The sequence below is a fragment of the Lissotriton vulgaris genome, chromosome 5 (genome assembly GCF_964263255.1).
Source record: "Lissotriton vulgaris chromosome 5, aLisVul1.2, whole genome shotgun sequence".
Taxonomy (NCBI): Eukaryota; Metazoa; Chordata; class Amphibia; order Caudata; family Salamandridae; genus Lissotriton; species Lissotriton vulgaris.
The window spans coordinates 48,339,663-48,355,713 of NC_141693.1; the positions used below are offsets into that span (position 1 = coordinate 48,339,663).

The following is a 16,051-nucleotide window of genomic DNA, read 5'->3' on the forward strand; positions in this document are numbered from 1 at the left end:
TATAATAAGGAATCCTTAATGTCATCCTGTAGGAGTGGTAGTGGTAGGCCATACAGTAGAGAAAAAAAGGTTTAGGTGTTTTTCGCTACCGGGACTTGTAAAACTTAAAAGTACATGTTCAAACTTTTCATTACACAGCACCTTGCTCTAAGGACTACGTAAGGGCTGCCTTAGGGGTGAGTTATGTGTAATAGAAGGGGACCTTAAGGCTTGAAAAGGTGTTTTAATGCCAAGTCAATATGGCATCTCAAAACTGCTTTCAGGCTGCAATGACAGGCCTGGGACATGTTTTTAAAATACTACTAAAGTGGGTGGAACAATAAGGGATGTAGGCCCACTTGCAGGATTTATTTACAGGCCCTGGGTACATGGTATACCACTCTACGTGGGACTAACAAATAGATTAAACATGCCAATTGGGTATAAGTCAATTTAACTAGGTTTTAGGGAAGGAATCACAAGTACTTTACACTGGTTTAAAGTCCCAATGCCAATTCTAATAAGAGCATCAAAATGAAGTACGAGAGGCAAAGGTTTTTGGGGAAGACCACGCTAAGCCTGACAAGACTGATATTGTTGCTGTTTGTTGGCTGACTCACTTGTTGAGTTAATTCCTCATCAGTTGATATGTCGACATTGTCAGGTGCACATGTAGCATACGTGTTGTCTTTAGGTAATCCATGTAGAACATGTTCATTGTTAACAATTTGTGTTTATGATGGACCAGCAATTGGTTGCTCATCTGAGGTACTCAATGGTGATTGAAGCTTCTCTCCATTGGGCTCGAAGCATAACAATGAGTCAGATCAAGAGCTGCGTCGGAAAATACCACTGTTGATTTTGCTCTGTCATAAATAGAATATTGTAGATGGGACAGGTGAATTGATCAACATTGTCTCTAGTGCTCATTTCGAGGTTTAATGATTGTTTCTATAGAAAGGTAAGCCACTGGGTGAGGTTCCAGTTGAAAGTCAAAGATTATTTCAGTGAGGTTATGCACCAGAACACAGGTTTGACTTGTGCAGGATCTATTTTGCAAAAAGGTGAGCATCCAGTGCTCGCTGAGTTCAGATAGCAAAGCATATCTCAAGTAGCATGCTAGACTCTCTCTGCAGGTTAGTTGAGGTGTATACGTGCACTCCATGTTGCTGATTCCTTGTCGGAACAGGAGAAAGATGATGATACCTCAGCTGATTAACAGTGTTGTGATCAGAAATGCTCCAAGAAGGCTGGAGGACAAAGAATGAAAAAATGACAGAATCATTTAAAAATACTGCATCAAACCAAGTCACCAGACCAGATCCAATGTTCTTAGAAAAGATGCACAACACTGATGAATAAATCATTGCTCACACAATGTCTGCGAAATGTGTTGGTTCTTGCATGTGTAACAGCCCCTGAATTTCTGAAACAATTCTGTCTGTCTGCAGATTATAAACATCAGTTTCTAAAGTCAAAGGGACATCTTTATGCAAGAGAACAGTCATTAGCATTTTTCAATTATCAAAACACATATACTTTTTAAGGCAGTGGAGACAAGGTCATTCAACCACACTGAATAATTTCTGTAACTGTTATCAGGTACCACTGTCTGAGTTCCAACCCACAGCAGGTAACATTTGCTAGAAATAAATGAGAACCATTATTCAGGAGTTCTTCATGAGTAGGAATGGAGGCAATGGGGAAACAGGTAAAACACAGCTTAACCCTGGCATTAAAGCACTACACATTCCGTGTAAGGATATGGTGCCTCATTGAAGGGAGCATCCAAGAGGATTTCTGTAATTTGCTGTGCTGCAATACACAAAGACATATTCATTTTCATTTAAAGAAATGTAAGAAAAAGGAAACTTCCATGAATAGAACAATTGTGCATTTGTGCATAGTTTCATACCAGCCAAAGGATCTATATTTCTGACCGTCATGAAAATTAAACGTTTAAATGGGCAAGGAAATAAGCATGCATACGCCAAGTGATAGTTGGAGTGTCACTAACTGTATGGTGCCTCTTCAGTTTTGTAAGGTTGAAACAGGGCTGTGGACAAAATCTGGTTTAATGAGTGCACTCTCTTAGAAAGTGTGTGCATTCAGTTGTTTTCTTGGTCTAACTGCATTATTCTTTCTGCAGCACCTTTTTCTGAATTGTTATTTAATTCATTATAAATAGTGTATATTCCTGTGGTGAGGAAACATTTATTTCTTTTAGAACATGGTCAGAAAGAAATCAGAAAAATCCATATTTTCCTTAATTAAGTAAAAGGGTTCCTTTACAGCTATCATTGGCACAGCTTACTTACACTGTATGTGGTAACTATTGCAGGTGTTTGTGTAGATCAAAGTAATATTCCTGACCATAAGCTGGATAATCCACTTGGGGGAAGGCCTACCGTGCATGGAAACTCAAGAGGGAAGGCGTTGCATGTAAATCTTCCGCCGGAAGCAGAACCCTATGTAATAGTGCTAACAGGGGTTCCGGAGCGGAAGTCAGGCCAACTTGAAAGTTATCTGGCCCTAAAAAACAAGGTCATGCACTGGCTAAGCATAAATTGGCCTCTACCAGCAAGCATAGATGGTAACATTTTAAATGTGAGGAGGTTACCCTGGCTGGGTCAAAGACCAAAGGACATGTATGGAGACATTATAATCATAAATTTCAAAGATCATAGGGCTACCTCTTTTATCAGAGATTGGTACAGTAGCAGCGACGAGGGAGGTACATCCACCAAAACTTTAAGTTACTTCTATCCGAGACCCCTTGTAGACAACTGTAAACCTATGACCTCGTTGAATAATCTTGCTCCATCGTTTAACATCATTACTGCTAACCGCTTTGCAGCCTTATCGAGTTTAGAGGGGGTAGACTGACTTCAGGAGGAGGATATATTGTCCCCGAAGTTCAAAACAACTCAGGAGGTTCCTGTAAGCCCTATTAATAACAGTGGTGGGTACTTAGAGGTCCCAACCAAGGTGGCTCATATACTCAGACCCCCTATCATTTCCCCGCTAAAGTGTCCGATGCAGATCATTTAGAATTGGAGGAGATCCTTCCTAATCCCTCCAATAATTTTTAACGTGATCAATAGACGCTTGTCTGGTTTTTCTTGATCCAGGCAAAGGAGGCAGTATAACAGTTCTGTTACATTTTTCCCCCAAGAACAGAGACAGGTGGTCTGTAGGATAGTTCAAAAGCTTGCTTGCCATGGAGGTTTTCATGAACTAAGGGGCATATTACCAAGGAATAGCGATATTTATCGCAAAAGGCGCTTAGCGCATTTTTTTTATCGCTGCATATCGCTGGATATGTTAGCGGAGAAAACATGCTACTAGCAACGTTTTTCTCCATTGTGCTAAAATATCCAGCGATAGCGGCGAAATGTGTGAATACAGCGATATTCACGCATTAGCGACGAAATGCTCTTAGCCATGCTATCCACCTCCCATTGGATAACATTGCTAAGAACTGGTCTGGGCAGGTGTTAGTATTTGGAGATATTCGCGCTTACCGCGAATATTTCCATCGCTACGCCTGCCTTGCTAATAGGCGATAGCGACGTTAGCGACTGCTTTCAGTCGCTAACTGGTTGGGTACACCCACTTTGCATGTTGTTAGCGATAAACATCGCTGACATGTAAAGCGGGCCCCAAACCGCTCGCTATCGCCTAAAAGCTGTCGCTAACATCAGTTAGCGACAGCTTGCTAATAGGGCGATAGAATTATTGCCACTTAGCGGCTGAAAACGGCCGCTAAAGCGGCGATAATTGCCTCTCGCCCTGCTTGGTAATGTGCCCCTAAGTCCATAACTTTGGCGATTCGACCGTCAGCAGCACCGATAACCTTCTCTTCACAGGTGGAGACGTCAGAGTGGTTTGTATTAGTCAGCATGTCTCTGATGTCTTGGATACTATGTAAAGCATCCAAACATTCCTCCATGTCAAATTTATCTTTAACTGTCACCTTCCCAGAATTATTTAAGCCAGGCACATAGATAGGAACTTCGAAGAGAAACTCACATGAAGTGCTTCCTCCCTATACTCATCTAGGCAATTTATTTAATGCTCTCTGAACTCCATGCAGATTGTGGTACGAGCTACGACCTGAACTTAGCTCCGAACAGGCATCGCCTGTTGAATTCTCCCTGCAATGCTGTTCGGTTCAGCTTTGAATGGGCTGCTTAATTGCAGATAAACTCTCAGAGCAGACATTGAATCCATGTAAGCCTTAGAGGCAAATGCAGGACCATTATCTGAATAAAATGAATGAACTGCCCCCATTGACACTAGAAACTGCAAATCTTTTACTACTGCTGAAGAGTTTGCTTCTGTGGCCAAACCTATAGGAATTCAGAACATAAATCACTCGCTAACAACATTTACTTGAATCGGTTAGCTGGATTGAGAGACCGATGTGGTCCACATAAATCACCCAGAAGGGGCTATTTGAAATCATGAGGAGAATTGGCAAAAGTATTTTTACAGTGGAGTGTTTAATCTATTAACACATTTCATACTGTCTAACATAGTCCATGGTATGTTTATATAAACTGGGCTACCAGGAGTGGTTGCTGTAGCATTACTAAAGTAGCTTTAATTACTGCATGGGCAGAAGCCCACCCCATATCTGCTTCTTTGATGAAAGCTAAACTAGACAGACTATTAGGTATTATTACGTCTCCCACTGCTGGTATTGTGAGCACAGAAATGTTATCTGAATTGAGGGTGTAGGGGTATTTGAGAGTAAAGCCTTTAGGAGACTTCCCTGCTTGCTTGGTTGCATTTATGGCTGTTCAATATCTGTGTTGATATTTGTTTAAGATCTGGTTAAGACTGCTACTCCGACGGTCTGAAATGCAGCTTTTGCCACTAGCTTTCATTTAGCGTGAACACCCTCACACTGATGGCCTCAATGGTGCCTTACATGAACAAATGGAACTTGTCTTGTAAGATAGCTACCTTCCCCAGAGCTATTTAATATTTATAGGTTTTCCCTTTGAATCTTTGATTCCATTCAACCACTAATGCTGGAAATCAACATTGTAACCCTGCACAAAAAAGGATGAACTGGACACAATAAGTTTGGGAACAGATGAGTCAGCCTCTTGAATGAAAGCAACAGGGCATGTAATTCTGAATGTTGTGTAGTGCTATCACCTAAGATTTTAGTGTGAGTGTGCTATGGGATGAACTCATCATCATGCACTACAGCTTGTAGAGCCGCACAGGCTATGGAGTTTTGTACTTCATACCAAATGCAGGTTGGGCAGAACCATCATTATAGTATATGCTCTGGTAAGACTCAATGGGTAAAGTAGCAAGAGTCAGAACAACATCTTGTGCATGTAGAAGGAAAGCTTGTGTGCAAAGAGTTGGATCATATTGAAACTTTACATCCACTGTACCCATCTCTTGTATATGGCCTGAGCATTAGGAATGCTTGCCTTGGTGGCTGCTTCTAGTGCTGGTACGGGAGAAAAAACAAATATATGTTTTCCCTCCTTCAAAATAGATGTTTGGACAGCTGCAAGGATTTTTTTAATAGAAGCACAACAAGCTTTGCTAAGGAATACAATAGGAATGATAAAACGTAAATGCGTTTGCACCAAGCGCAGGTTGAGGGCAACGTCCTTGGAATCCATTCTAGAAGATATCACACATACAGAATGTTTTAACTTGTAAAAGCATTGCAGTGTAGATGATCTTTTAAAGATGATTGACTGATTTTTTATTATAATAAAATATAAATGTTTCAGTTTGTTCTGTGTGGGAATGCAAGGTCAGATTATAGCAATGAGAAAGTCACATTATTTAAGTTTACACTTCTTGTCTCACTAACTTGGTATTGAAATAAGTAGTTTATATTTCCAAATTATATTCTGTGATTGACTTGCTACATGGTGTGATGAGAGCCTAGGCAGAGGCGACTGGTGAAAGTACTCTACAGTTTGATGAAAAGATTTATGTAACAAACATTGATTTGTAGTACCTATTGCTGATCTTTGTACAACTGTGAAGAATATTTAAACTGACCATGTGAATCTACACAGTGAAAAAGACAGATGATTAGAGGATTTTGCTTGAAAGAGATGACACTGCCTGTACTCAGTCAGCGAGTAAATATTTAATTTATGTGTAGAGAGCATTAGAAATTAGAAAGACAATGGAGGAAAATCTATGATCCTGACATCAAAAGCCAATACAAGCTGGCTATTAGACAGTATGATAATGAGATGATCCAAGCCCAAGCCAAACATTTTTTTTTGTCCTCATTTGCCGTATCCTCGTTCCAAGAAGTATTCAACCACCTTATTATCCTTCCAGGAGAGAGCAGTGGAGACATGACCTCCTCCTGTACTCGGACAGATATGTGACTTTGGCGGAAGGTACTTTCAGGGAGATCGAACTCCATCAAGGCCTATCACAGCCTGTGGCCCTTGTTTCGTCGTGGTCTGGCAGACCCCTTCTGGACCATGGAGTAGAAGGGCATAATCATCGTACTCGGGGGAAAAAAAAAACCACGAAGGCCTGACTAACTCAACGACTCCAATTGATTAAAAGATTCCAGAAGGCAAGACTCATAGGACTACCAGACCTAGCTGTATCTATCTTTGATGTTTTATAAAGGGATGACAGCCATTCTGCATGGGTTGGAGGGTTGGAATCGAGCCAGTGTTTGCAAATTTGCCTTCTTGCAAGGAGAATTGCATAGAAAAGGAAGGTCCTCTCTCTCCCCTTAATACTTTCCTCAAGTCCAAATATAATTAGTGCCAGACTAATGAAAATCGGGGATTTGAGAATTGACTCCATGGTGACCCTTACCTCTTCCCAGTAGCCACTTATAGCAGAACAGTCCCAAAACATATGAATGTCGGAAGCTGCTGGGAGGAGGCACTTATTACAACACTTTCCTAGCTGGAATTTAGAAAGCCGTTGGGGGGGAAAGGTAAGCCCGATGGAGTGTAAAGAGCTGGTAGTGTCTTAACCAAGCAGGTTTAACAGCTTTGTATAAGAGACTGAAAGAATTTAACCATAGATCCTCTACTTGCCAAGCCAAACATTTTGATGGAAAAATTAATTCAGGACTCGACTCCCGAGGCAAGATGGCGGCCGTGATCAGCGGCTGAGCGGCAGCACTGGACACAGCGCAGGGATGGAATAATGTATTTTGATTCAACCCCGACATCCAGGCACTCTCCGTTAATGTCAGCAATGAGGGATCACTAAAGAAACAAGGCTACAGTAAACCTCGAGGCTACTTGACCCCTAAGACTCACGGGGCATTACAAGAGCACTCTGCACTGGCGAGACACAACCAAACGCTCAGACAGAGCAAAATGCCGTAGAAGCATAGCGGCATTCAAAAGCGGCTGGAAATTACCTCTTTGAATCCTGATGCAATCCTGATGCTTTCCAGTGTCTTTGGCAGTGGGCTGCCTCGCACGGGTCTGCGGAGGCTCCTGGCTACAGCTGCAGCGGCGCTGGGAGTCGGATTAGCTCGCAGTAGCCCTAGCAGAGCTCGCGGAGTTCGCGTAGCCTGGAGGCGGGGCCACACAGGACCGGCGGGACCAGGGAAGCGGAGCGGAAACGGCAGCAACTCCAGCGGACCTGGCAGACTTGTCAGACCGGACAGACCCGACAGCCCGGCACAAGGACGTGGAGACGCTCTGTGCTGCAGCGGACCGGTCAAGGTGAGGCAGGGGATCTCTCTGCTGATAGCATTTGTATCTATGGCACCTAAAATCAACACCGGGGGAAAGACAAAAAAAAAAGGTATGGCGGATGGCGCCTCTGCATCTGGCAACTCGGATAATACTCCGAGCATGGACAATGTGGCAAACACCGGGTTGGAGGGGGCAGCATCAGAAGCTGTGTCAGGGCGGGCAAAGCTGCAACCGCCCACAGGGCAGAACTCCCCTAAGATCAGAACCCGTCAAGCTACAGCCACTGCGACGGTCAGCGTGGTGGAAATGCTGAATCGGAATGAAAAGAAAAGAAAACTGAAGGATATTGAGCCAGCGCCAGCAGCTGTGAACTCTGGGCTACCGGTGTTATCTGTACTACCTGTGCTACCTGCACTTTCTGTACCATGTGAGCTGCCCGCTTTACCATTACCGGCCAATACTCTAGCTGAGAACCCAGGCATAGACCCGGCACTGCAAATTGCAGCACTATCAGTCTCAAATCTACACCCACAGACACAGATCCCTCAGTTATGTCAGGTGGAGGAAGCCAGGGATGACACCGCAGGTGGGGGCAAGTCTTTAATGATGCACTCAGAGTCTCTAGCTGTTGGATTGGGATCTGGCGATATCTGTGCTTCCAACAACAATGAGTGCACCACCTCATTACCCCTGTCATTACCCTCACAAGATTGGTTGTTTTCGTCAACGGAAGGGTCAGAAGTCTTACCAACTAACGACGAGGGTGATCAAGAAGGCTTATCTACAGCTGATATATTCAAAGAGAGTATCAGTCTTACCACGGCCCCTGAGAGCCATAGGGGTCTACTTGCCAATTCTAAAGCCAATACAATCTACTCCGGGGCCACTCACGGTGAGAGGGAAAAGGAAAGACCCCCAGCGAGTGCTTCTTCTCTGTTACAGAGGAGGCCAACTGGTCAGAGAAGGATGATGAGTTACATAGCTCAGATATTGATGGCAGCAATCCGGAAACAGAGAGCGATAGTGAGGTAGGGTTACCATCATCTATTATAAAAAATGTGCCTCCTCAAAGAGACCACACAGCACTGACTTGGGACCACTCTCCTACAACATCCCTTCAAGGGAATCCTAACCCGGCGACGGGCAACGTAAGTCACAATGAGCCCACACAGGTGTCAATGATGGCGATGATGGAATCAATTCACCAAGGAATAACTGCTCACAGAGAAGAAACTCGGGCAGACAGTCTCAAATCCCAGGCTGCGATAAGAAAGATGAAAGCAGTGGTCAGGAAGCTTTCTAAAGCCTAGGTAAGTGTGGGAGATAGGGTCTCAAATCTAGAAGAGAGGGTGGTCGCCACCGAAGCTGAGGCGGCTGCAGCCACAAATAAAGTGGAAACTCTTGGAGCCCAAGCAATTGACGTCCAGTGGAAGCTGGAGGACCTTGAGAACAGGCAAAGAAGGAACAACCTCAGGGTCCTGGATATTCCGGAAGGGGCAGAGGGCCAGGATGTTAAGATGTTTATCGTTAAAATATTTGAGAAAGCCTTCCCGGACATCGCCGGTTGGAACTGGGCCACTGAAATACAGAGAGCACATAGGACACCCTTCAGATTGAGAAAAAATGCCAGAGAAGGGGATAAGCCTAGAGCAATCTTAATCTATATAGGCAATTTTCTTCTTCGCCAGTCCATTTCAGAGAAAGCCCGGCCTGACTCTAAAAGAACATTTGAAGGAGGGACCTTCTTTGTTAGGCCGGATTTCTCTCACTCCACTGTGGAACGAAGATGGAGATTAAGGCAATTAATTAAACCTTTCCAGGACAAAAGGGTACAGGTCTACCTCATCAATCCTGCCCAGTTAAAGATTATCCACCTAGGCAAGACCATGTATTTCTCCTCGGAAATCAAGGCTCAGGAGTTTCTAGACTCTCTATAACATGTTCATTATTCATGCAATCTAACAAAGGCAAAGATCCCAACTCTTGTTACTGGATGAAGTCTTAGGTTTAGCTTAGCTCAAGGTTAAGTTTGAATCTCACATAGTAAAGCGTGTCACGTTAGGGAGATTTGTGGGGTGATTTGTGGGAGATTCGAGGGAAAATCGCGGGTACACATAAAGCCGAGGTTGAAGTTGGATTTATTGATTGCACTGTGTCCATTGCCGCACCCATCACATGCACAGACTCAGTCTGCGCGCCTCACCGGGGGGTGAGTTGGGGTCAGGGGGGTGGGGAAGGGGGAAAAAGAAGCAAAAAGAAAGTTCATGCAATAAATATGTTTTTTGATATATCGGAGCTGTTGAAAGTGGCTACACTTGTCATTGCTAGATACAGGATACAATATGACTGGTTAGCTTGTTGGCTGGTTTCTCTCCAGGGCTATGTCAAGGATTAAGATAATTAGCCTTAATATAGGAGGACTGAACGATTGGAAAAAGAGGGAAAAGTTCGAGGAGTATGTTAAATTAATAAGGCCCGATATTGTCTGCTTACAAGAGACTCACCTGCCATGGAAAAAGAAACATTGGTTAAACATAAGGGGGTATGAAATATTGTCTTGTTCCTCACAGACCTCAACTGTAAGGGGGGTAGCCATCATAGGCCGGGTTGGATTGGGTGGGGTCAAAAAATCAAAAGCTGACCCGTTGGGAAGATGGGCTATATGTGAATTGAAATTAGGTATCACTCTCTGTTCAGTGTATGGTTCCAATCTGGACGATCCAGGGGTGATGGATTATATTGAAAGGGAGCTCACTAACTGGCCATCACCTTTGGTATTTTGCGGCGACCTCAATATCTCAGCAGATTTTACAGGTAACACCCTATATAATGGTCGAAAGCCCCGGGTATTCAGGGCGATCTCCTCTATAATTCATTCTTATGGCCTGAAGGATGTCTGGGGTAATCTAAAGAAAGATGAACCTGGGTTCACATACTTTTCACATCCATTCAATAAATATATAAAATTGGACTATTTTTTAGTATCAGCCACACAACTTAGCAATGTTGAAATTTCAATGCTCCCAAAGCTAATTTCGGATCACAATCCCCTAGTTTTGAATATGTCTATTACTAAACCAAGGGAAAAAATGAGACCGTGGTCTTTTGATAGAAAACTTCTAGTAGATAGTAATTACATCGCACATATAAAGGGGTGGTCCCAATCTTTCTTTGACGCTAATAGATATAGTGCTTCCCGTGGCATGGTTTGGGATAGTTTCAAGGCTGGTTTAAGAGGGGAGACTATTAGCTTTTCTGCACGGTTGTGGAAAAATATGAAGGAAGACAGGGAGTGTCATTTGGCTAGGTTGGCGAAGGCCGAGGAACAACATAGGAGAGATGTATGCAGCGGGATCCAGGGGTCTCAGAGCCTAGATAGCTTAAATACTATAAAAGCAGATATCCAGCGGCAATTAGCAAAGAAAGCTGCAGCAGAATATCAGACTCGCAGACTGGGAATGTATGAAACAGGTGAGAATGCAGGCAGGGCCCTAGCGCTTCGGATAAGACAAGCCACCTCAAAAAATATCATTACTGAAATTAAAGATGGTGAACAGACCTATAAAAAGCCAACAGAAATTTTAGAGGTTTTTTAGGCAATTCTATCAGGTTCTCTATAAGGAGGAGGCAGATACAACCTACCCGGGTATGAATTGGCAGGATACAGATACTAATTTGTCGCCCAATGAGAGGGAATCCTTAGAACAGGATATCACTATGGAGGAGCTCCTGCAGGCACTGAAAGATCTATCAGCAGGAAAGGCAGCAGGGCCTGATCTTATACCCTTGGAAGTCTATAAATGCCTGAGTGAAGAAACGGCCCCTCTCCTATTAGATCTATTTAACAGGGTTATTAATACAGGCACTATACCAGAATCCTGGACTAAAACCAATATAGTGGTCTTTCACAAAAAAGGCAAACCCAAGGAGAGCCTAGGTTCTTATCGGCCTATATCATTAATAAATAGCGATAACAAACTCTACGCTAAAATACTGGCCTCACGGATGGGGAGGATTATCGCGGGCCTCGTTTCTCCCTGGCAGCACGGTTTCATTCCCGGAAGGGGTACCACCGACCATATAAAAAGAGCTATAACTTTGTTTGATATGCATGCTGGGGAGAGGGGGGGGGGGAGGGGGGGAATCGCGATGATCCTCCTCGATGCCGAGAAGGCGTTTGACCGGGTTAAGTGGAGCTTTCTTTGGAAAGTGATGGAGGGCAGAGGATTCGGCCCCCGATTTCTGCAGGCAATTAAGGCCATGTATTACATTCCAACAGCTAGTATCCAGCTAATGGGTGAGGGCTCCAAGCCAATCCATATTTCAAGAGGGACAAGACAAGGGTGCCCGTGCTCGCCTATCCTATTTGCACTGTATATCGACCCCCTGATTTGCCACATTATGGGCAATATTAATATAAAACCAATTATCACCAACGGACTTGAAACCAAAATCCTGCATACGCGGATGACATAGCTATCACCACTGTGGATCCTGCTAGAGCTATGAGGGAATTAATTAACATCACCTCTGATTTTGGGAGTGCTTCTGGATATAGATTAAATGTGGCAAAAACACAGGTATTATGTTCAAGTAAAACAGTCAAACTGGATGATAGGTATGTTGACTCAGTTGTCTATTTGGGAATCACAATTAATGCCCAGACACAGGAAATTATTAAAGATAATTTCTCACCATTATTGATGAAAATGAAACAGGATCTAAAGCGAATCAATACTCTTCATTTATCAATTATAGGCAGGGCCAATGTCATTAAAATGACAATGTTTCCAAAAATCTTATATAAATTTAGGTCTATCCCCTTTAAAATCGATGATATTTTGATTAGGGAAATGGAGGCAATTTTTATGAACTTTGTCTGGCAATATGGTAAGGTGAGGAGATCAATCAAATTTATGTCTCTACCCCAGGAACAGTGCGGATTGGGTATACCTAATCTACAATTCCACCACTGGTCTTGTCTCCTTACAGATATGGCTATACTTTTCTTCCCTGCTAATATGATACACTGCCAATGCGGTATTCCATCCATATACAAGTTAGTATTAGGGAACAAAGCTTATGGGGTACTGTTGAGGAACTATGATAAACGTTTCTTCAAGTCCCCAGGGTATAAAATATTGGAAGATATCCGGGCGGGATGGTTGGCAATACAGAAGAACCAGAGCATTCCGAAGTTTAACAAGCATACTCCACTTTGGAACTCAGGGCTATTCCCTCACTTAAGTACAGATGGGTCCTGGAGACATTGGGAAAGACAGGGAATCACCACATTGGGCCAAGTGATGGTAAAGGATGCTCTAAGGCCCCTCGATCTCCTGACGTCACAGTATGCACTTCAAGGCTCTCAAGAGTTTAAATACATACAATTGACCAACACAATTAAATCCAAGAGACCCATCATAGATATATCAAAAGAATGCACACTTTTAGATTATATGAAGGGAGGCGGCCGTCGCATAAGGAAAATGTATGCATTATTCTTGGGGACACTGTCAGATGACATGCTTAAGACAGAGGCTACCTGGGTTGGGAAACTGAGTGACCCCGATATCGATCTAGGCAGAGCCATTCTTATGGATAAAAGGTTTCTACGATCTTCAAACCTAAGAGCGCAGCATTTTAAAACTCTATTTAACTTATATCACACACCGGCAAAACTGTTTGACTGGGGAAAGAGAGCAGATAACAACTGCCATAGATGTGGTAAGGGCCCTGCCGATCTGCCTCACATGTTTGTGGCTGTGAGAAACTAGGGCCAATTAAAAACGAAATTGTAAAGTTTTTAGAGGGGCTGCTAGATGTCAGGATTGACCTATCCCCTACACTTTTAATAATTGGGGTTGACGCCAAATTGGGTTTGAGCACAGAGTCGGAGGCACTTGTTTTTATAGCAACAGCAGTCTTTAGAATATTAATCGCTGCTGCATGGAAGGACACCGAGGCTCCAACCTTTCAGATGTGGATTTGTAGGCTACTTGGGATCCATAACATAGAGTCAGAGCTGTATGCACTGAAGGGAGCGAAATCCAGGGATACGGGACTAAGGCTCTGGTCACCCGTGGCATCATGGAGGTGGTTAAAAACTCTGGGCTTATAGCTTTTTAACATATTTCCTGTATTTTTCCTTATATTAATGGTTTTAATCTGTTCGAACATCCTTATTATAAGTTGAAAATCTGTTATGCATATTTATATCTCTGTATGTATATTTATATGGTAATTGTTTTGTCAGCGCGTGTTTTCTCGTATGTATTTGATATGCTATTGTCATGAACTTTCAATAAAATATAAAAAAAAAAAAAGGAAAAATTAATTCAGCATGTAACTCCTCAAGAGAGCTATTTGAGGTAGTGCGCTCCTTAACCTCCACTGATCAGGAAACAAACAAGCACTCCTCATTCAAAGAGAGATGTAATCAGATGGCGAAACTCTTCAAAAATAAGGAGGAAATAATATTTAACTCCCTGCAAAGAAACAGTAGTCCAAACAGTGCTGATGTTCACCCTAGTATCAATGATAACATGAGAATTAAAACAGAGACTAGATCACTTCACAGATCTAAGTGAAGAAGATGACCTCAATCCTGCAGAAGATTAAATCTGGTTCTCCACAAGACCCGATTCCACCAGACATCTTGCTGCAGGTAGGGAAAAGATCTAGTTCTACCACTGCAGCACTCATATCACTCTCTCTTACACAAGGGATTATCCCAAAACCTGTAAACACACCATAATCCAGCCACTGCTGAAAAAGGTCCATTTAGACCCGGCAGAGCCAGGGAATTATCAACCAATATCACTTTTGCCACTGTTAGGCAAAATAACTGGAAAACACATCGATTAGGCCCTGTCCATTATCTAGAAGGGAATCAGGTGTTGCATACCACTCACATGGGTTCCGACTGCAACACAGCACAGAGTCAGCCCTGTTAGTGGCCACAGAGGAACTAAAAGGAATCCTAGACCGGGGGGGCACAGCAGCTACCCTGCTTCTGGATCTTAGCGCTGCGTTTGATACAGTGGATTACAATACCATGATCCACAGGCTAAAGGAAGAGGGTATTACAGGCTCTGTGCTAAAGTGGAAAACCTAATATCTAGAAGATAGATCCTTCCAATTACTGGAAGGTGAGCACCTATCTAACACCCTCCGAATCTCGTGCAGAGTCCCACAGGGATCTGCATTAAGCCCGACACTATTTAACCTGTATATGCAACCACTAGCAGAGATAGTGTAAGAATTTGGATTATCCATAGTGTCATATGCGGATGACACCCAGCTGATTCTATCAGTAATGGAATGCCCCCAATCCATACACAACAACCTGGCACCGTGCATGGTACAAGTAGCATATTGCATGAATAAGTGTAGCCTAAAGCTGAATGGAGGAAAAACAGAGCTCATGTTCTTGGGCAATAAGGCGGTCTTAAGAACCATTATCAGCTGGCCTCCAGAATTGGAAGAAACCCCTGTCCCAAAGAATGCTGTTAAAAATCCGGGAATATTGCTAGACGAAAGTCTGTCCATGGAAACTCAAGCCAAGAAACTATCAGGTGTATGCTTTGGACTTCTGTGCATGCTCCGGATGATCCTTCCTCTTATTCCTGAACATACTCGCAGAACCATGGTCCAGGACCTAGTGGTGTCGCAGCTGGATTATGGTAACTCTGTATCTAGGCGCACCCAAATACGATATTACTGCACATCCCAAGACAAAAGTCAGCTAAGGCCGCCCTGAAGACATTACACTGGTTCCCTATCCAGGCCAGAGTCAAGTTCAAGTCCTTAAGTATTGCCCTTGGAGCTATGAATGACAAAGGTCCGGCCTTAATCGAAGAACTTGTCACACACTATATGCCAGGCAGACCCCTGAGATCCTCTGCAGATCTACTCACAAAACAGACTAGGATAAAGAGATCTAAGTGGGGCGGTAGATCCTTCTTGCAACTAGCTCCTAGCCTGTGAAACGCCCTGCCTGTGGAACTGCATCTGTTAAATGATGAATTGGCATTCAGGAAAATACTTAAAACTTGTCTCTTCCTTTAATATCCTTGCATCCGTAATGCCAACTTTCTCCTAGTGCTGGGAAGCCTTTGGGCAGCCATGCGCTCTACAAATCCATAAACAGAGCTGAACGCAGGCCCAGTGGGGAGGACCCTTACCTTGTACGTGTTGTTATTGTTAGACTGAATCCTGAGTAATAATCAATATGCAGTTCATACCATAGTTAATACTAAGGAGTAACAATTAAGTGAATCTGTTCAAGCAAAATAGTAGAGGTGTAGTTAGTAGCTTTTTGGGGCGCTGTATACTAAGCATAAAATTATTGTGATCTGAACTAATAGTATGAATTTCTATCTCTGTTCATTTTG

General features: G+C 43.2%; 1 protein-coding gene across 1 annotated transcript in view; it reads left to right on the plus strand.

The window, feature by feature from the left end:
• The window catches only part of LOC147710107 (zinc-binding protein A33-like), a 441,227-nt gene that overhangs the window by 100,744 nt on the left and 324,432 nt on the right, over nt 1-16,051 (plus strand). The window lies entirely within an intron of this gene.